The sequence below is a fragment of the Plectropomus leopardus genome, chromosome 4 (assembly GCF_008729295.1).
Source record: "Plectropomus leopardus isolate mb chromosome 4, YSFRI_Pleo_2.0, whole genome shotgun sequence".
Lineage (NCBI taxonomy): Eukaryota > Metazoa > Chordata > Actinopteri > Perciformes > Serranidae > Plectropomus > Plectropomus leopardus.
In genome coordinates this window covers 36,834,294-36,857,253 of record NC_056466.1, presented here as the reverse complement: position 1 = coordinate 36,857,253, position 22,960 = coordinate 36,834,294, and the positions used below count along the sequence as shown (strand labels likewise).

The window sequence follows — 22,960 nt, the reverse complement described above, 5'->3', positions numbered from 1 at the left end:
TCACACCTATCGTTATTGTAATATGACGTGTCTGTTTTCATTATTGCTGTGGCTCTCTTCCCCTCTCCTCCCCTCTCTTTTTCTCTTTCCTTTTTGCCAATATTGTATTTGTTATTTACGACATCTATTACACGTCTGTCCGTCCTGGAAGAGGGATGCCTCATCATCTTCTGCCGCTCTTCCTGAGGTTTCTTTATTTATTTCCTCTGTTACAGGGGTTCTTTTTTGGGAGTTTTTTTTGGGTGATGTGAGGGTCTAAGGGCAGAGGGATGTCGTACACTGTAAAGCCCTCTGAGGCAAACCATGTTTTGTGAAAATGGGCTCTATAAATAAAATTGACTTTGACTTGACTTGACTTGACTTGACTTGACTTGACACAAGCACAACCTCTCCTTACTGGAGCGAATATGCATGGAAAATACAATCACGTTATTTTTTTTAACACTAGTGCAAAAATCGAAATATGACATTAAAATGTTGGGAAGTGATGAATCTAATGGCTAATTCAGTTGTATCTTTTGGTTCTGCCCATTATTACAAATATTCTGGAACAATAAAAAGGAGGAAATCAATACTATGTTCAATGATGTAATGAATATGAAAAATATTTGTCAAGGATTCTGCGTATAACAGCATTGAAACAGATAAAAGGAAACTGGCTTCAAAAACACATCCCTTAATATATAAATGGAGAGAAATGGTTCAACAAATATATCAAATGGAAAACTTGACTTATAAATAAGGATAAACTTAAACTTGAAATTACTTGGAAAAAAAAAAGATGGTCTAAGTGGTCAATGTATTATAATATGGTTATATAGTAATGAACTGCAATGACTGAGATGTGGTTCTTCATGTTCGGGCTGACAGTCATTTAGGGTAGCGCTACATGAGCCCGACCTTGAATAAGACTGTATTTTTTTTTCTCTTTTCTCTTTCTCTCCTTTATCGTGTACAGTTTATTAAAGTGATTGTTTGGTCTGTATTAGCTTTCTATGCTTGATAGAAGAAGGACTTATGAATTTATGGAATACAGAAGGTGGCTTTATGCAGATGAAAGATGATTTGTGTGAAGTCAAAATAGTAATTTAAACCAACTGTAAACTGTGCAATTACTTATGTCAATTTATTGTCATAGAGACTATTATTAACTGACTGAGTGCCATTGACGTATATATATGTCATTCAAAAGCCAACGCTTGAGTGCCATTGACGTATATATACGTCAAAGTGTGTTTTTGGCGGCTGGTACAAAGGGGCGCTCTCACGCTCCCTGTGTGTAATTTTGGGGCAGCTGGGATTTGTAGTTGTAGTACAAAAGACGGTAGATCAGAGAGCAGAGTGATCTGTACGGAGGTGATTCGAAACTACAGCAAATGAAGCTACATCAATTCAATATCGGCAGAAATTGCCCCCCAAAAAACAGAGAGGGTCAAGTGACCAGTTTCGCCAGCAGACGCTGAAAGAAACTCTCATGGATCTAAAAGTATTATATTATTATAAAGTATTTTGACCCAGCCCGAGAATCATAACAGTCATAACAAGTGTCTAGACCAGATTTTGAACAGCAGATTTTAGAATGTATTTTTGGCCTAATAATCAATCAGATTTATTTATTTTATAAAGCACTTTTAAAACAACCAGAGTCGACCAAGGTGCTGTACAAAGACAATAAAAATAAAAAAATAATAAAATAAAAAAGGACAATAAAATAATAGAACTAAAAACAGCATAAACAATAAAACATAATTAATAAATAGGCTAAAAGTGTATTGCCCGTCGTATCTATGCACATGTGAAGCAACAACCTACGTGATGTTAAAAGCTAAAGAAAACAGATGGGTTTTAAGAAGGGTTTTAAAATCAGACAGTGAGAGGCCTGTCTAATGTGCAGCGGCAGCTCATTCCAAAGTTTTGGAGCCGCAACAGAAAACGCTCGACCCCCTCTGAGCTTCAGCCTTGTCTTGGGCACCCTCAGGAGCAGCTGATCAGCTGACCTGAGAGACCGGCTGGGTGTATAGGGGTGCAGAAGCTCAGAGAGGTATGGTGGGGCAAGACCATTTAAAGATTTAAAAACAAATAAAAGAATCTTAAAATGAATTCTAAAATGGATGGGCAGCCAGTGAAGTGAAGCTAAAATCAGTGAAATGTGATCAAACTTTCTTGTGCCTGTTAAAAGACGTCAGCAGCGGCATTCTGCACCAAATGGAGACGAGCAATGGAGTACCCACTAACCCCCAAATACAGAGCATTGCAGTAATCCAGTCTATTAGTTACAAAGGCGTGGATCACTGTTTCAAAGTGCTGTCTGTGAACAAATGGTTTTATTTTAGCCAGCTGCCTTAACTGGAAGAAACTTGATTTCACTACAGCTTTGATCTGGCTGTCAAATTTAAGATCTGCGTCCACTATAATCCCCAGATCATTAACGATGGGTTTGGCGTATTGTGCCAAGGGACCTAGATCAATTGGGGGGGTCACAGAAGTGCCACCAAAGACAAACACTTCAGTTTTTCTCTCTCTCATTAAAACTCAGAAAGTTTAGAGCCATCCAGGCCTTGAGGTCATCCAGGCAATTTAAAAGAGGCTGAAGAGAGAATGAATCAGCCTTTTTGAGGGGGAAATAGATCTGACTGTCGTTAGCATAACAATGGAAAGCAACACCATGCTTTCTGAGGATGGAGCCAAGTGGGAGGAGGTATAAAGAAAATAACAGAGGGCCCAGGACCGAACCTGTGGGACCCCACATGAGAGAGGAGCAGTGGAGGACACAGAGTCACCAAGACTAACACAGAATGTCCGATGGGACAGGTAGGACCTGAACCATTCCAGAGCCGTGCCACTGATTCCCACCCACTGCTCCAGACGAGCAATCAGTATGTCATGGTCCACTGTATCGAATGCTGCAGTTAGATCCAAGAGCACCAGGATAACGCAGTGACCAGAGTCAGTAGCTAAGAAAATGTCATTAAAAACTTTTAAAAGGGCCGACTCTGTGCTATGCAGACTTTTAAAACCAGATTGGAAGATCTCAAGAACATTATGTTCACTTAAAAAGTCCATGAGCTGAGAGTAGACGATCTTCTCTAAGATTTTGGTGAGGAAGGACAATTTAGAAATGGGCCTAAAATTACCCATTACAGCAGGATCCAGTCCAGGTTTTTTAATCAGGGGTTGCACAAAGCGTGTTTAAAATTCACAGGGACCACTCCAGAGGACAGACTGCTGTTAATGATGCTGTGTAAATGTGGACCAACAGTGGGGAACACCTCCTTATATAAACGAGGAGGAACAGGGTCACTGGGTGAGCCTGAAGGCTTTAAATGATCCACAGTCTCCTGCACGATAGACAAAGACACAGGCTCAAATGAGTCAAAAACAGCAGAACAGGGGACCAACACTGAAGGGTCGTAATCAGGAGTGTGAAATAAGTGCTCTGGTAGAAGTGACTTTAGCAATGAAGAAGTGCAGAAAGCTTTCACACACAGTAGGGGAAGAATCCATTCCCACCGTCTGTGGAGCATTCAGAGCAGAGTTTATCACCTTAAACAACACACGAGGTTTGTGACAGTTTGAGACAAAACGCCAACAATCCCTCAACATTTGAAAAGATACCTGCAGTTTATCTCTTTTCCACCTCCGCTCAGCTCTGCGACATTCCCGTCTGGCAGTGCGGGTTGTTTCATTCAACCAAGGCTCAGTTATCACTTTATGCTGCTTGCTCTTTAGCGGGGCCGCAGCATCAATGACAGTTTGACAGGTGCCAACAAACTTAGAGCAAAGAGCCTCTGTGTCATCGCACACAGGGTCGGGAGTGACGCAGTTCTGACTGAAAGCGGCTGAGAAGCGAGAAGCGAGCAGCAGTGGAAGAGTTAATAACCCGCCGTGTGCGAGCAGCAGCGCGAGGTTTAACTGTGTTGGCGCATACAGTAGCTTCAAAACAGTACAGGCATATGATCAGAGAAGAACGCTTCACAGATCTCCAGGTTAAAAACAGGCAGACCATATGATAAAACAAGATCAAGCGTGTGACCACGAACGTGTGTGTCGGTCCAGTACAGACTGTACAAGATTAAAAGAATCAATTATGTTTAAGAAATCCCTGGCCAAGGGGGTTTCCGGACAACATACATGAATATTACAATCCCCGCCAATCAGAACCCGGTCATATCTCGGCATAATATCAGCCAAGAACCCAGAAAAGTCAGCTAGAAAGTCTTTGTTATATTTAGGAGGCCGGTAAACCAAACGCACACAGCACTATGTGAGAACTACCTAGCTCAAACAAACTTAATTCAAAGCTGGTGAAGGCGGATGATGGGGAAGTCAGTTTACATTTAAAATCGTTTTTAAAAATAGTCGCAATTCCTCCTCCTCGACCAGATGTCCGCGGAGAATTAAAATAGCAGCACTCATCAGGTAAAAGTTCTGTGAAGGCACTGGACTCACCAGCACGCAGCCAGGTCTCTGTGACAAAGAGGAAGTCCAGTTCTCGAGATGCGAAGAAATCCTTCAGGATGAATGTTTTATTCGCAAGCGATCTTGTGTTAACCAGGCCAAACCTGGCAGGAGCCGGCGGGTCTGGGCGAGCAGCTGACTGTGGGTCCCTAAGGAGAGGACGCAGGTTCCCAGGATCCACTCCGCGCCGTCGGGGGCAAGGAGGGCAGGAATCGCGGGGTAAAAACACATCATCCGAGCCGGCCACTGGGACCAAGCAGACAGCGATAGAATCCAGCCAGCGTCGAGAGACATAAAGGCGAGATTCCGCTCCACATCCACCACGACCAGTGCGCAGCCACTCGGCCTTCAGCCTCACCAGGCACCCGCCCCGGTTCCTACGGCGGCGGCGGCGGCGTTTTCGCCAAGAGGATGGCGCTGACAGTGCGGCAAAGGTATGTCGGGATTTCCGTAAGAAAAGGAGGCAGAGATTTCTGTCCAAAACGTTGCAAGATGACAGGATCTTCAGCAAAGACTCTCAGATTTAGCAACGTTTGACGATCGTACACCAGTAAGGAGTCAACAACATGTGCAACAAGTGATACAAACAGCACAAATATACATAACATTCGGAGCGGCCGACGGTACGCCTCACACACTGGCGCCATCTTGCAACTAATTGACTAGTTGAAAGTCATAAGGTCATCATTTCTACAGATAAATTATTAGATTCATTAAAAGGATGATTAATTGACTTGTACAATTTCCTCCTTTTGGCAAAGATATACATACCTGAATGGAAGCATGTCTTGTTGCTCTCGTTCGATCAGTACAACATAAAATTAGAAAATTAAGATTAGATTACACTGAATAAACGACCCAAATTATTAGTAGACTGGACTGTGTGTAATCCCAGTGAGAAGTTCTCTCTAACAAAGCTATCAGTGAGTTTGTGCCGTGCAGAATTGGAAATGATGGTGAGGAACATTTTAATAGGTCTGGGTTAGAGACCAGCATGTCTACAGATGACTCATCACAGCAGTTGTTGGCCATGGCTGCTGTTGTCTTTGTCAATAAAGCTATGCAGATAAGACAGACTTCATCATTTTGGTTGTTTTTAACCCTCTACTGCACACATTATTATATTTTTATGGGAAAAATGGTCTGTTTTTTGTTACTTAACATGAACTTAAATTAACATATTCTTTTTTTTTTTTTATAAATTTGATTTTAAATAAATAGATTTGATTTTTATTATTATTTTTCTCTGGAAAATGTTCACAAATTTATTTTTATAAAAACTCATGTGAATTCCATTTGACTAATTTTTGTTAAAAAATGTTTGTGTATACACAAGCATGACAATAACAAATTGTTCAACATTAAGGCTACAAAAATTGAACCGCATATCCTTATTGATAAAATACCTCAAAGCTAAAGAGATCCATTAGTTTGTATGTGGTCGTATGTTACTCCGTCTGCCTGCGTTCTGTCTCTGTCCCTCTGTCTGTCCCTCTGACTGTCTGTCTTTTACAAAGAGATTAGTAACTATGGAATCTTCAGGTCACATAAGTTCAACAGCAGAGTGGAAAAAAAGAGTTGAATTCTGGGGGATTCAAAAGAAATTAGACCTCATCCAAGCACACAATTGGTTAAAACAATGCCCCCCTTCTATAGAAAGGCAAATCAGTGTTAATATTAATTTTTAGATATTAGTTATTTGACAAAAAAGGGTATGTTGCCAGTATGGCAAGATGGTGCAGTAGACAGTAGCAATAGTATACCGGTCAACCATTTTGGCGCCACTGTCATCCCTAAAGTACTTCAGTATTTTACTGACTGAGGGCTTTTATTCTACAGAAATACTTTTTTCATCATGTCTTAAACTTCCACACAGATATTTTAAAAGCATTTACCCAAAGCATGTCTTCTGAAAATAACATTATTGAGGTTTATGGGGCACACTGATATTTTGAGTGACAGGATTAACACAAGCTATTTTAGAAATATGCAGCCACAGCCGATGGCCATTAAGAAAGATAGAAACTGCGCTGATAATTTCAGCTGCCACAAGGCCTACTGCTCAATTTGACTACAAGGGTGACCTCAGATACTTCACATCACAGGTTCATCACCAGTTTGGGCAATGCTGGCTCAAGGATTTCATTAGTTATTGTCACTGCACACTGTGACATGGCACATCAAAACACTGTGTAAGGACTGTCTATGGGATTTATTTATTTATTAATTTTATTATCATTTTTTAATTTATGTTGAAGAGAATTGCTTATTCTCAGCTAGGCATCCACACTAATCCAGATGTGGACAGAAATCATTAAAGTATTGTACCTAAATACTGTGTACAAATGGACATTTTTCACCTCATCACAATAATTAAACAATAATCTCCAGCTGGTATCCAACGAGAAACTCTGTATTATAAAAACATAATATAAGGGAGTTTCAAAGTTTAAAATCACCTGTATATTGACTTGTTGTTGTTTTTTTTTTTTGTTGGCCCCAAAACAAGAATGAAATGATTCAAACTACCATTTAGTCAATGTTTCATGCCTACAGTGTTGCATGATGGGAGGATAGTGGTGGAACTCAAGCTTTAAATCTTTTTTCCAATCCAGAAAAGCACAATGACCTTTGATCAATATTAAACCACAATGGGGCAACTGGGCTTTAAATATCGAGCGTGTGTTTGCCTTTGGGCTCTGTGCAGTCTGCTCAGTGCTTAGACTGAAGAGGCTTGAATTGTGATGTGTCGGTCTATAGTATGTTCAGCTGGTTTTCCAACTGTGGTAACCCGAGACTAACCCTTTGTTGCTATGCGAAGTTTGAAGAACAGCTTAGCTAAAGAGGCACCTTACCTGTTGACTACAGCTCTTTATAGGAACCTATCCCACCATTATGTCTAAAACCAAGGTTCCTACAAATTTTCATGTGCAAATGAAAAAAAAAAAAAAATCATAAATGCGGACTATCATAACTCAAGGACCCACAATACATTTTCCATGGCCATTCATTGTATATTGTGTATAAAACAAACTCACTGAGGCAAAAAATTCTTGACAAATCACTGAAATATCACCTTCAAAAAAATGTGTTATGGCTAATGTGTAAGCTGAGAGCTGCTTATGTACACAGTCAGCATACACAGGGCAACATCTGCATTTAGATTTTTGCCTGTGTACACCTGATGAATCTGAGTCCTTTCAGGCCAATTTTGTAATTTATAAATTCCTGAAGAAAATATCTGTGTCTTTAGGTGGTGGATTTACATTGTCTTGGGATGGGATCACTGCTGCCAAAATACAGCCATCTACAGCTTGAAATGACTGTGGGCCAGCTGTGTAAATTCATGTAGCAGTGCCCCCCTTCCTACTTACTACCCCCTACATCCAACCCCCTTGCACAGACTACATCCATCCTGGAACACGGCCTGTGGTAGCTCCAGCGACAGTAGGTGCCACCAGGTCACATTATCCACCGACTCACAGTTAAAAAAGAGAATTACACAGAGTTTGTGGACCAATCAAAAAAGCTGTGTAGAGTTGAGTGGAACCACAGTCAGTGATAATTTTTCACAAGTTCCTTATTATGAGCGATGTCTTTACATTTAACCTGCTCATTTCATTCATTGTTGATATAAAAATTTGACTAGTGTGGCATTAAGTCAAGTCATATTTAAACTTTTGTTACTGCTTTACATACATAAGGTCAGTGTTTAGGACAGTACTGCGGACAGTAGGACAGTGTATGAAGGATTGAGTCAAACCTGGCCTTTTTCAGTAATGAAGTCATCCACTGCAACAGTGTGGCTCCCTAATGAGTGTTTCATAGTTTTGGAGCAAGTCAAGTGAAGGATAAGATGCACAGGAAAAGATCTATCAGGGTCAGTATTGTTAGTGGGATAAGTTGATTTGTTCTTCTTGTGGGATTTGTGGACAATAACAATAATCTCAAATATTACTAATACAGAGATGCCTGGTGGCTCAGTGGATAGAGCAGGCGCCCCATGTATGGAGGCAATGTCCTTGCGCAGGGGATGCGGGTTGGTCTCCAGCTCATGGCCCGTTGCTGCATGTCATCCCCTCTCTCTCCCCCTTCACGCTGTCACTCTGTCTTATCCAATAAAGGCAAAAGTGCCAAAAAAAATATCTTAAAAAATAGATATTACTAATACTGTTTGTGTACATGCAGGATACAGCTACAGATTGTACATTTGTTTATAGGTACTGCTGACCTCTCTGTGGCTTTTTTATAAGTTGTTTCAAGTTACAACATTTCAAGAAATTATTTCACAATCTGCAGACCCTGTGAATCAGTGATACATATGTATTAATTCAACAACATGAGCCTCAAAAGTGATTACAGTGTATTTAGACTTCAAAGGAGGGTCCTTCAATTAAAGTAGTTCACAAATTGTTCAATGTAGGCAGTGAATGTCAAAGGCAAACTGTGCTCATTTTGACACGAGGAGACTCCAAAGCCACAAGGCTAACTTTGCATGTTTTTTATTTATAAGCCGCACTGTATCTGATCAGTCATCATCAGCAAGGTTTTCTTCCACACACACACACACCCCCAGACACATACACACTCAGGCACACAGAGACAGGAGAAGTTGCTTCATGGTGCGGCAGTGGCCTCCTGCCCGCTCGGTTAGAACTGATGTCAGAGTGGAGCCCTCTCACCGACCTTGCCTTAAATGATGGAAGCCACTGAACAAGTGGACCCGAAAATGATTTCTTCTTAGCAGCCAGGCACACAGTCAGAAGTACAGTTGGAGACAGCCACAAACACAAGTGTGTTTTTGTACCACATACACACACACTCACAGACAGAGGATTTCACTACTCCTGATGCAGTGACAGCATCCTGACAGCTGTAGTGATAAGAATTCCCGAAAAACTATTGTAGACTAATCCAATCTGATTGGTCAACAAGATATTAAGAATGTGTTCAAGTCTGCAGGAGCCTTCCTCATATCAAGGAGCATTTCAAAGAAGTTTCACAATGAATGAATAATCTTTATTTGTCATACACACAGTACAATGACATTTACTAAGGCTTCCCTTGTCACAAGTTAAAGATAAAAAATAATAATATACATAACTAGCAGCACCAACAAGATGAATAAAAACAACATGTGGAAGAGCAGCAATTATAAAATGTAACAGCTTTTAACAACTCATAGAGGCTCTCTGAATCTTAGGTGTATACACAGGTGCTTATTGTTGTCTAAGGGGGGAAGTAATGGAGGCCCAACTCTGGGGTAAAAACTGTTTTTTAGTCTATTAGTTCTTATTTTCATTGATCTGAGCTATTTTCTGGATGGCGGTGGTTCAAACAAGGAGTGACCAGGGTGAGTGCAGTCTCTGCTGATGCTGTGCACCTAACCTCTCATGGTGGCATAGATGGAGTCTAGCTGTGGGAGAACAATGCGCTGTGCTGCCCTTACCACCCGGTGTAGGTCCCGTCTGTCATCAGCCATGCAGCTAGCATATCACACTTTAGCACAGTTAGTTAGTTCATCTGTACTCTGTAGAAGTTCAGTGGAGGAGGCGTGCTTCATTTTCCTGAGGAAAAAGAGCCTGTGTTGAGACTTTTTCATCGGTTGGGAGGTGCTGGTGGTCCATGTCAGCTGCCGAGACAAATTTACTTCAAGAAACTTCAGGTTTTTCACCATATCCACTTTCTCTGTAGCATGGAAGGTGTTCCCTGTCCTTTGGCCTCCTAAAGTCAATGACCTGATTTGTTTTTGAGGTGTTAACAACCAGGTCATTGTCATTGCACCACTTGGTGCACCACTGGCCCACCTACAACTTGGAGGCAACTTCATCATTGTTGGAAATCAATTGCAGTTTTATGTAAAAAGTGTGTAGAGTATCAGGCTTAGCACACAGCCCTGTGGGGTCCCTTGGTGTAGGGTGAGGGTGGAGGAAGTTTGCTTGCTGACTCTAACAGCAAGCTATCCTCTGGTATCCTCCATCAGCTGTGCCTCTGACATGGTGGCTACTAGCATGAAAATGCAGGTAAAGTTTGCAGATATAGTAATTAAACCTGTATATGGTCAAAAAATAGCAGATATCTCAGTTGTAACAAGACTGAGCAAGCTAAGCATTTCTGCGTTTATATCTGCAGTATTTATTTAGTTTGAGATTGGATTTCTAGAGAGTTGGCCAGCAGAAAACAGGGATTAGAAAACATGTCTGCAGGTCGTTACCAGGTTCGACCTACTTGCTGGAGTAGTAAACTTGGTTTCATCACATATAGGATTCTACTGACGTGAGTGATTGTTTTCCAGTTATTAGGTTTAGGTTTAGTTTATTTAAAAGGGGACAGTGGAAATAAATAAATTCACAAAGTATAAAAATGGGAGAATTAGCCAAGAGGCTATTTTTCATCCATAGTCTCTTGGCTGAGGTGTTACACAAAGCTTCCAAAAAAAAAACCAAAAAAAAACAAGTGAAAGAACACAAACAAAAGGGCATACATTTTAAAAGACTCCTTAAACACAACTGCAAGAAAAGACTCCATGTTTATGTGGAAACAGGGATCACACTCCCAAAAAATGTTTAAATTCTGAGAGCTAATTGCCCCAAAACATGAGTACATTTTGATTATACATTTTTATTTTGTTAGTAATAGTTATATAATTGCAATATTACACTTGAGGGTGAGCTTTAAAATCATTTGAGCACTTCAGTGATGCTTGTGCATAACCATATCACTGTTGTGTGCTAAATGACATTAAAGCACACCCTCTGTGTAATATTGCATAATTTTGTGTCACCGCCGTGAAATGCAGTGCATTCCATGGGGACCACATTTGCTATCTTAGACGATGAGTGTGGACCTCACTATGCGGTTTGAGGTTATTCTCTCAGTCTGTTAAGTTTCATGAAATGTAAACTTGTGCAATTGCAGCACCAGCACAGCCTGTAAAGACAGTCTCATGGTCCAATTTAAAGTGTTCCTCAGCCTCTTTGCATATTACTTTGTGGTGATTAAGTTCACTTCTCTCTTCTCTATGCACTGTTAAGTGTTATTCATGGAATGCAGAAAATCTTGAACTCAGGTAAAGGGAGTTGAGGCTGTATAAGAGACTCTATATCCATTCCTTTAGCCCTCCCTAATAGTCCCTTTACACGCAGTGTGCACTGAACTTTTCAATTCCTACTAATTAGTCACCCTGTCTCCAGTCTTAAGCTATCAGCCATCATTTGCTGCAGCCACCCTGGCTGACTGCTGAAGTGCTTTTTTTTAACTGTGGTGAAATATCAGTGGGGAACTCTATTGATCTAAAAAGTTCACAAAGCCAACTTCAGTTATTTTAACGAGTTGACAATCTTATAAAGTGTTGTTTCATTTATGAGGAATGATGCGTTGTGGTCTCACATTGTTACCTCTTTTTTTTTTTTTTTAGACACGGCTGATGTGGATGGATGTAAACAGATCAACAGTGTCTGAAAAATAAGTATGGGTAGATCAGATCAAATATCAGTGTTTATAAGCCAACCAGTGCTACCTTCAAACGGACAGTGTTTATTTTCTAGGAGAGTGCCCTGAGGGAAAACCCTACCTACAAATCTAACAACTACACAAAAGCTTCTCTATCTCATGAAAAGTAAATGAGACTCTGAGATTACTGATTTCTGAGCTGTTACACAACAGTCACACAACCCCAGGAGAAATGACGAGAAAAAAGCACACTTCAATCAAAGACAAGTAACTTGGTAAAGAGAAGAGTACAGAAGCCCTCAAGGGCAAGTGAAAAAAAAATCAGGTTTTTTTTTTCTCTCGCACAAATTTCTAGTTTTTCTTGCAAAAAAATGATTTTTCACGCTATTTCACACATGAAAAAACATTTTTTTTAACTTGAAAATGGATCACCAGAAACATTTTTTTTTCTCACTTGCCCCTCTGGGCTTCTGTAGAAGAGAGAAGCAAAGAGGGAAAAAATAAAAGAAATCCTTGAGCAAACTGGAATGTACACAATTTGTTGCAAGTTGTCTCATATCGCCGCTATGATAGTGGACTCCCACGTCTACATATTACGCTCTGGGTATCACTCAGTGTCTGCTCTTTATGATACGGGATGCTGCTACCATGATGTCAACACACGCACATGGTGGGATGGCGCTGTATGTTGTTATGTTTGGGCAACACAAGGACATGGCAAGCAATGCACAAATGTCACTGAACACATGCTGGCACAGATGGTTAGGATTAGGCAAAAGAGGCACATGGTAAGATGTAGTAAAAAAACAACACATTCAGACAGGAAAGGAACACCAGACTCCTGTGTGATAGTCCAGAATTTATTGGACCCATCCATTGCCCCTCCTGCCCCTCCTGCCCTCCCTATAGCCACCCTCGTGCTCCTTATTACATCATTACTGGCAACATTGAACTTGACGCTGTACTGCTGGATATCTTGTGGATGCAACAAGTAGCTGTGCACTCAACTGATGCTGATCATCCACATATAATGGCACCGCGGCAGGTGCTGTCCAGTAGCACATAATAACACCACAACCGGTTCTGTCCAACTGTGTTTATAGCAGATAAAATTCAGTGGTGTATCATACAGCTGTGAAAGGTGGCTTTTGCCATTGGAATCTTAAGCTGAAATCACTGAGAGCGGAGCTATTTGAGAACTGAGTGGATATGATTGAAAGATCCAGAACAGTTACTCGATGGTAAGACTGTTTTGCTAATGCTGTTCTCCAGGTCAAATAGTTTCTACAGACTAACTAGCATTAGCTAACCAGTAATCGAAAACACTGTCCTTCAGTGGTGAAAGGCAAGTAAATTTACAAAATGTACTTTACTAAATGCACTGTCTATCACAAAGGCAAACTTGTAATATTATGATGATATATGTTGTCACACTTGTTAGTCAATTACCCTAATTTCTGGATCTTATTAGTATAAGCAGGGGAAGAAAAAAAACAAAAACAAACCCACAACAGGAGCTGATGAGGAGCTGAATTTAATATTTTTGAGAACACACAAAAGCTCTTACCAATGTTAAAAGAATCGTAGATGCCATATGCTTCGGAAAAAAAATGCCTTGTAGCGTTGAGAGAAGTTTCCTTTCCTGGTGAAGACTGAGCTATTTTGCTTATATAAGTGGAGCAGGAGTGAAATGACTATCATCAGTACACCTCCTCAGCAGCTCTGATGCAAACATGGCGACTGGGTTGAAAAGGTTCACATCATACTTTGCTCTGTCTCTCTGTGTAATGAAACTCTTTATTGGAAAAGGCAACAACACATTAGTCAGACACAGAGAGTACAGGACAGAGTGGATGTGTTGTTTTGGTGGTGTTTTTTGAAATGCTAGGAGCCAACAAGCCCAGTGCTGCTGTTACTCGTACAGCAAAAATCAATCACATTCATGCTTAGATTGAGTGAAATGATACAACATCCCAAAAATAAGTGAACTGCGGGCAAAGTAAAGCTTTTACACATTATACAGTTATTTATGACATTTTAACAACAAACTACCTGCTTGAATGCCCACAAAATGGATAAGTAATAGATGTATTTACTGTACGTGATTACTGTTGGCTGTGGAAGAAAGCCTTCCAAATTGCTTGAAATGTTGCTTCTTTTTCTACCTTTCAGCCTTCCTCAATCACTAATCATAGCTGTTGCAGTCTGCAAAATGTCACAGATTTCACAGACTGGCCCCCTGCTCCAGGGCTCCCAGGGCTTCTTGTCCACTGAGCATCTTGTTGCAAAGTGAGAGCTCATTAAATGAAGTCATGATAGGATAAGGAGGAAGCTGAGTGAGCTGCTGCAACCGCATTGTATCATTTCTTCAGTTTGCCTACATCATTTTATATTAAAGATGGCGACAATTTTTAAATTTTTTCTCCTTCTTTGTTTACAGGTGATTTCATGACAAATGCTGGTATCCAAGAATCACATTAAGTAGGATTTCAGTTTACATATATCCTTCTCCCCCCATCTCTTACTTTCTCTCTCATGTTCTCTCTCTCTCTCTCTCTCTCTCTCTCTGTCGTCACACACACACACACACACACACACACACACACACACACACACACACCTAAAAAGCTCTTAGCTGAATTGATTGGCACTAAATGGCTCATACTTGAAATCAACCTAAATTACTGACTGGCTAATGCGCTTGAAACAACTTACTTAACTCATCCTCTCAGGCAACACATGCACACTTGAACACACATAAATCCACTTGAATACATCCCTTTGCTCATTCATGGCAGCACTTACATGTCCATGTAGACACATGCACCTGCAAATGTCTCTGCCTCTCTCCTTTGATTCCAACAGGCCCTTCTGTGTACACTGAAGAATGTCAATGCTGTCTTTTTATCCTGCTGGCCCACCTCCATTTATTAAGTCATCAACTTAATACATGACTGAAGCAGCACTGAACGCAGCCGCCACTCTCCTGCCAAGCCCTCACATTCAGTGGATCTAAAATTTACATATTTACATAAACTTCTATATTTCAATAGCTTGGCTCTTATTTTCAAAGTTTTAGTCATCAATCCAACGGGTCCTGATAACATTTCGATCATCAATTTGTTTGCTGAGATCTGAGTTTTTGGCAACTTTGCCAAAATATTTCTATTATCCACAAGGGCAAGTAAGGTGGCCAGATGATCGCACAAAATCTGTTAATAAAAAAGGGACCAGAGGGTGTGCTCCAGTTATCGCGGTATCTACTCCAGGTTGCTGCAAAGGAGGCTCCGGCCGATTGTCGAACCTTGGATTCAGGACGGTTCCTTCTGGGCCGTGGATTAGCTCTTCACCCTAGCGAGGCTGCTGGAGGGGTTGTGGGAGTTTGCTCATCCAGTCTACATGTGCTTTGTGGATTTGGAGAAGTCCTACGACCGTGTCTCTCTGGAGTCCTGTGGGGGGTACTGCGGGAGTATGGGGTACTGGGGTCGCTTCTGCAAGCCATTCAGTTCCTGTATAACCAAAGTGAGAGCTGTGCTCGGTGTGTGTGAAGTCAAACACTTTCCCAGTTGGTGTCGGCCTCTGCCAGGGTTGTCCCTTGTCTTGGATCCTGTTTGTGATTTTCACGGACAGCATCTCAAGGTGCAGCCGGGAGGAGGAAGGGGTATAATTTGGGGACATCAGAATCTCTGCTTTGTCTCTGCTTTTTGCAGATGATGTGGTTCTGTTGGCTTCATCACACTGTGACCTCCAGCCTGCACTGGGGCAGTTTGCAACTGAGTGTGAAGCAGTTGGGATGTGAGTCAGCACCTCCAAATCTGAGGCCTTGGTTCTCTGCCAGAAAACAGTGGACTGTTTTCTGGGTGGGGAGTGAATTGCTGCCCCAAGCTAAGGAGTTTAAGTATCTTGGGGTCTTGTTCACGAGTGCGGGTAGAATGGAGCATGAGATGGACAGACGGTTTGGTGTGGCATCCACAGTGATGTGGGAGTTGCATAGGACTGTTGTGGTGACGAAGGAGCTGAGCTGGAAGGCGAATGTTCCAGTCCTCACCCTTGGTCATGAGCTCTGGGTAGTGAACAAAAGAATGAGATACAAGGGGTTGAAATGTTTCTTCCAGAGGGTGGCTGGGCTCAGCCTTAGAGATAGGGTGAGGAACTCAAACATTCTGGAGGAGCTTGGAGTAGAGCCACTGCTCCTTTGCGTAGAAAGGGGCCAGTTGAGGTGGTTCGGGCATCTGATCAGAATGCCTCCTGGGCGCCTCCCACTGGAGGTGTTCAGGGCGAGTCCTACTGGTAGGAGGCCCTGGGGCAGTCCCAGAACACGCTGGAGGGATTACATATCTCGTATGGCCTAGGAACGCCTTGGGGTCCCCCAGGAAAAGAAAGCGTTGCTGGCAAGAGGGACAAGTGGAGTGCACTGCTTAGCCTGTTGCCCCCACAACCCGGCCTTGGATAAGCGGACAAAAATGAACGGATGGATGGATCTCACATCTGAACACGTGTCCTTGTTCCGATATACATATACCTCAATAAATATTAAATATGACAACTAACTTCATTATCTGATAACTTCTGATAAAATAATCTATAAAGGGCAAGTACATTTCTGACCCACTTGACTGACATGGCAAGTACCCCAAAAAGAAAAAAAGCTAAACACTGTCATTTGTCACTGACCATAATGGCCATGAAGTGATCCATCTCCTGTGCACCTGCACCTAACAGGCATTGTAGACAGCATACCATTGTGTGACATCAAGCCCATTCTCACTCTGAACCTATAAAATTTGTCCGCTCTGTCAGTCCTTTCGGCATAGATGAGCGTGACGCCACCTTCCACGTCCATCCGCATGAAACACTGAAGGACAGCATCAGGTAAATAATGCTGCCAGTAACAACATTAATATAAGGCATGGGGCAGGTGGGTAGCAGGTGGGTAGTCTGTTGTTAGTAGCCACTAACAACAGACTTTAGTGTGGGAGTTCGGAATTTGCTTGCCATGTGGATGAGTTGTTATTTTTTTGTTTTTTTTTTCTACACCTTATCATATCATGCCTCTTTAGCCCAAACCTAACCATCTATGATGTTGCCTAACCCTAACCATCATTGAGGTCCATGCTGGTTGCCATGTGCTGTTGTTGTGTAAATGTAACCAATTTTAAGGATATAAAAGTGAATTACAGCGCAATAACAACTTGGACTGATCATAAGACCTGGACCAGAATCAGAAGACACTAAATTCGGGAGGAGCCACTGTACTGAGCAACAATAGTGAGGCAGACGCAGGAGTAACAGTCGAGTAGCCACTCTTATAATTTGTTACAGTGAATAAAGTAAACTGTTTGGTTTGTACAGAATAAAAATTAATAACCCAAACTGTCAGAAAATAAAAAAAATAGTAGTGTGCACACTTACAACAAAAAAATGTCTGTTGGGGCCCTTAAATAAAATAGGAGTTGTTGCAGGTTTTATCGTTGTAGAGTTATTCAAGTTCACCTGCTTCCAAAGGTCCTTGTAGTGTAATGTAAGTGTAATATGTGTGTGGATGAGTGGATACGTGGGTATTTCCTTGGTGCTGAACTTTCATCAGGGTGGTTGGCTCGCCATCTGTTACGGCAGGAAGTTTGTCCTGAACCTCAGACTCTTCCGTCCTCCAAAAAAAAACCTGACCTGTAGACAGGTCACACAATTTACATTCAACACCATCCATTCTCAGATGCATCATTAGGGATACCAAAATGTCAAAAGATGCACACCACTACATCTAATTATGACATGAATCTTCATCTCTATTCAAATCTCAAATCTGTCTTAGTTGTACAACGTTCAATCTTAAGTGTATCATTTATGAGAACTAACCATTAAAGTGCTCACACATTGACCTGTTCATTGAACAGTGTTTCAATAGTACTTATGGTAAGTAACCATTAACATTCAAAATATCATTTATCATAACCATATCAGAACCATGTGCAAATAACATAACAGTACACATTTTGAGTTAAACACAGAGGTATTAAAGAAGTGTGCTTGAGTTACTCTTACACTATAGGCCTATTTATGTTAGAGAACTGCACCAAAAATTACCCTCTAGTCACTTTAAATTCAGCCAAAATAGCATAAATGTTCTCAATAAATTGCATAGTACAAAATAAAATATTGTTTTACATGTATCACAACATATCAGATTACTCTTGTTTCCCTTTAAATTTGCATTAGGAAAATAAAACACTTCCCCTTTAATTTTATACACATCAGCATAAAATAATAAACTCAATGTGCATATGTTCAGAAGTATTGCACCATTATTCACTTCAGTTCACTCTCATAACCGTAATATCACCACTGCTTTCTTTCAACACTCGGAAAAACAAGAGGAAAATAGCACCAGAGCAGCTAAAAAGCACATTTCTCACCGTTGCTCTCTCCATGTTATGAAGGCGGAGCTCGCCGATGTCGGACCTCAGCAGCTCTCCGGATGAAAGGCAAGCGGTTAGCCTGTTAGGCACAGAGCTAGCATTAGCATGCACCACGGTGGTAAGCCTCAACAAGTTTTTTTTTTATCGGATAATTGACTCGTCTTACGACGTACCTCTCTCCTTTGTTCAGTCACTTGGCTCGGGACTTCCAGTGGGTGAGTGCTTCGACTCTCTTTCCATGTTTTCACAGGTAAACTATGGGTTTTTTCTCCCGTGTTTCTCGTCCTCTTAGCAGGCAGCTGCCCTCGCTTCTCTGGCTGAGATCAGAAAAGACCGGGAGAGCAACGCGCCTGCACTTCGCCTCCAAGCCGACAGGCTGAGCGTGGCCTGTGTAACCTCTGATTGGCTCTGAGAGCTAGGTATCCCCACGTGGGACTATGTGAGCTGAGCGGTGCATTCAAATGCAATAGGACAACCAACACTTTGCCGATGCAAAACAAATAAAGATAAAGAAAATAAACAGTCTCTCTTCTTTTATTGTGCTCAAATAACTGTGTGTGTGTTTTTTTACACCTGGCTACATAAACATAAGGACCATGCTGATTTATCCCACCATGTGCATTTGTTGACATCACAGAAACTGCATCCCGGTGTTTAAACAGCTGACGCAGAAGGATACCTAAAGTGACATAAGTAGATGCTGAAGGTCACTGACAGAGCGGCACCTTGTGTAAAGTTGGGCTGAAAATGTGTCGGACATTCAAGATTCATTGCTGTTGCAGCAGCAGCGACAGATCTTTCAGCAATGTTTCAAGAGCCACGTTTGGCGTTCCTCATATATTGCCAATTTACTAAAAGCCCCCATCCAGTGTAAATTGGTGTTTTTATGATATGTCATATTTTTGAGTTATTACCTGATGATGATGATTTGATAAACTCTTCACCAAATATTTTTGACAAACAATGTTGTGCACAAAATTGAAAAAGGAAGTTGTTGCTTATTCAGGTCGATGATACATGAATCAACAAGTCAAACATCATCTGTGTAGATGTGTTTGTTTATCAGTCAGTATGTAGGTTAGTGTGTTAGTAAATATTAGGTATAACATTACTTAGCTAGCCTATTGTTTGAGCTAACTACAGGTCTTCATTTTTAAATTTTTTTTAATTTAAAATTTCACCTCAGTTTTGTGTGTCGTTTATTTTCATAATGGCATGTGTATGTGTGGTGAGTGAGTGCAATTAATGTAGAAATCCCACAGGCAGATATAAAATAACAAATCTGTCCTCCAAACATCCTGAAGCTGCAGTGGATGTAAAGAAGAGAGCGAGTGAGAGAGAGAGTCAGTTTGTTCAAAGCAAAACTATTACAGAAAGGAGAAACGCAAGGGGATGAGGTGTTCATGTGTGTGTGTGTGAGAGAGAGAGAGTGAGTCATATTAAGTAGGGGTGGAAGACTGAGAGTCTAAACATATTTTATTCCCATTAAAAAAAAAGTAAAAAAAATTAAAATTATAAAATTTTAAAAAATTAAAATGATCATTTTTTAATTTAAATCTGTATTATAAGATTCTGGACAATGTGTGTATGAAAAATTATTAAGATCTGATACTCCTAACCTATTGTTTTGGGTGTGTTTTCATGGAAAACCAAAAAACGAGAAACCCCTTGTGACTAAATACTAAAAAAAGTATGTTAGGAAAAACGGGCGCTGTAGCCTCGTACTTTGACTGATTTGAATAATTCCAACTGATATGTTCTTAGGTCAGCTGGAACTTGAAATGCTGCGAAGGAAATTTTGAAGTTCCACTAAGGACATTAATGGGTTAATAGATTTTTGTTTCAGGCAAGAAAAGAAGCTGTTGCAGTAATGCAGGTGTAAAGAGTGGACATGTGAAATTGTCTCTGCGTCTTTAAAAAGTTAAGATGGATCCTATTTTTGAAATATTTCTAAGATGATAAACACCTGATTGCACAAACTTTGAGAAATTCTGCTCAAAACTTGTATTACTATCAAACCAGACTTTGAGATTTTTGTGCAACAGTCTTGATATGATCCAATAGCTGGACTAGCCAAAGACAGAATTTGTTTGTTTAGTGCTGGGTTAAGGTAGGTCCCAATGATGAGAATCTCAGATTTATCTGGTTTTGTCCAGCTTTCAACATCAAAAAAGCAGTTATTAAGTGATCCCATCATTCCGGTGTCTATGGATCTATCCTCATGCTCAAGCATGTACAAAGAAAATTAAAAGGTCCCAAAACTGACCCCTAAGGCACACCATACTTAACAGAAAAAAAGAGTTTACAGAGACACGAAACCCCTTTTGTCTGTCAGATAAAATGAAAGCCATTCTAAAGTTGTACCAGAAATCCTCATTCGGTGCCTCAGACTGTCTAACAGAATGCTGTGAATCACTGGAACTTGGAAATATAATTTTAAGGAAGAGAGGGATCCAGTCCAGTTTTTTTTTCTTTTCTTTTCTTTTTAGCAGTAAGTTCACATCAATAACTTTTAAATAAACAACTAAAAAGAGAAGCAAACAGGACACAGCAGATTCTGTTATTTAGTAAAAAGTAAAACATTTTTGGGTATCATATCAAGAGGGCTGGAAGACACTCTCATAAATGACAGTTTCTAAAAGTTCAGACAAGGTAATGGGATAAAACTGGTTAAAACTATCTAATGGCAGATGAAGGACATCAGAGTGGGTAGCAGTGAGGGCAATAGAGGCTCTAATTGACTCCACTTCATCAGTAAAATAAGATCAAAACATTTCATATTCTGAATCACTATAACGCAGGGCACAGGGAGGGGCTGGATTTTACACTATACATTTGTGACTAGATACAGCCAGCTGTCACTGGAGCTAAAAAAAGGATTTAAAAAAAAAGGACAGCTAAACAATGAGCTTAGACATTACATTACCATTTCCCTATATTTCCCTTTATTTCAATTAACATTAGCAAAAAGTGGGATCCAAAGAATGTATGAGGGTTCTGAAATCCTCTATAAAGAAAAATAAACTATATAACACATATTTGCAAAATCCTACTCCCCACAGTTCAGAAATATAGAAAATATACAAAAATAAATTTACACTTCTACTCCGTATAGCGAAAAGGAAATATTATTCAAACAAGTTTCAATAATCTGCCAGCAACATAAAGTCCACATCACACATCTTTAATCAACTACTTAATAAGAAAAGGGCCTCTGTAAAAATTCCATCTCAGTTTTTTGATAGCAACATTAAGTTCATATACTGAACCTTCTGATATAGCAAATGGACTTAATGACTATTTTGCTAATGTTGGTGGCAAACTTGACATGTTGCGGCTAAACATGTCATCACTAGTCACATTGGGGAGGGGTCCAGAGAAGATTACGGTGTCCGACATCACCAACTCTATGTTAATGTGAATAACAATCTTACTGTATTTATGTTTAGCCTTAGCCAGCAGCTTTAGATTTGACTCGACGTCGCCCCCTCTGGCCCCAGGGATACATTTGACTATGGCCGCTGGTGTCACTAACTTCACGTTTCGCAAAATAGAGCTACCAATGACCAGGATTGTGTCCTCAGCTGGTGTGTTGCTGAGCGGGGGATACTTATTTAAAACGTGAAGGGGGGGTTGGGTGGTGTACCGTGGGCTTTGGCTTACTATGCTTCGCTCAGACAGTCACCCAGCCTCCCGGCTGCATGGGGGTTGCCGGGGGACGGCTAGCAGAGGCTATGCTATGTCGGTCCGCACCGGCTACAGGGGGCTTGCTAACTATCGCAACTAAAGAGGGATTTTCCACGGTGCGGAGCCGCGCTTCCAGATCGCTAAGCCTCGCCTCCAGCGCAGCAAATAAACTACACTTGTTACAGGTACCACTATCACTTAAGGAGGCAGAGGAGTAACTAAACATCTGACACACTGAGCAGGAGAGAGCAGAAGAGGGAGAGGAGCAGGGAGAAGCCATCGCTAACCAGAGCTAAAGCTAAAGTAGCTAACGGGCTAACAGTGAGTGAGCGGCTGTGTGATTAAACAGGAAAAACAGCTGAGAGGAGAAGAAGTTTTAATTGACAGGTGTCTCAGCTCAGTATTGAATCAATCATGTCAACTAATACTCTACTATAGTTTAATGTATCCATACATGTCATGATGGCGTCATGGCAGCCCCCCTCTTTCCTTGTGTGGTTATTTGTTTTCCCCTGTGTGTGATCCTTCATGTTGGTATGGCCTATATTTTGGTGGGTATGGCCTTCTCTGGCAGGCTGTGCCAGGTGAAACAGCAATCAACCCTCCAGTATAAAAAGACCGGCTTGAGACTCACTCGTCGCCAGATCGTTCCATCTACTCGTGCGGTAAACTCCGCTGTTGATCCTAGCTCCCTGTCAGTATGTGCGTTTCCCTGTGTGCCTAGCTTGTGAAGCTAAGGTTTCATTGTGTTTCTCTGCTGCAGATAGCCTTGCTTGTTCGTGCTTCAATGCCTCATTATCATCACCTGCCTGCCTGCCTGCCTGTCTGCTTGCCACTTGTCGACCTGCCGCTTGTCGACTCCCCCATTGTTGTTTGTACTGTGGACGCCATTACGGATCCGGATCCGAACGCCGCCTCACTGCGCACACTCTGGAGAGCTCAACGCC

General features: G+C 41.2%; 1 pseudogene; it reads right to left on the bottom strand.

Annotated features, from left to right (window-relative positions):
* Positions 1 to 21,623: 21,623 nt before the first annotated feature.
* LOC121941875 lies at positions 21,624 to 22,318 on the bottom strand (annotated as a pseudogene).
* Positions 22,319 to 22,960: the final 642 nt, after the last annotated feature.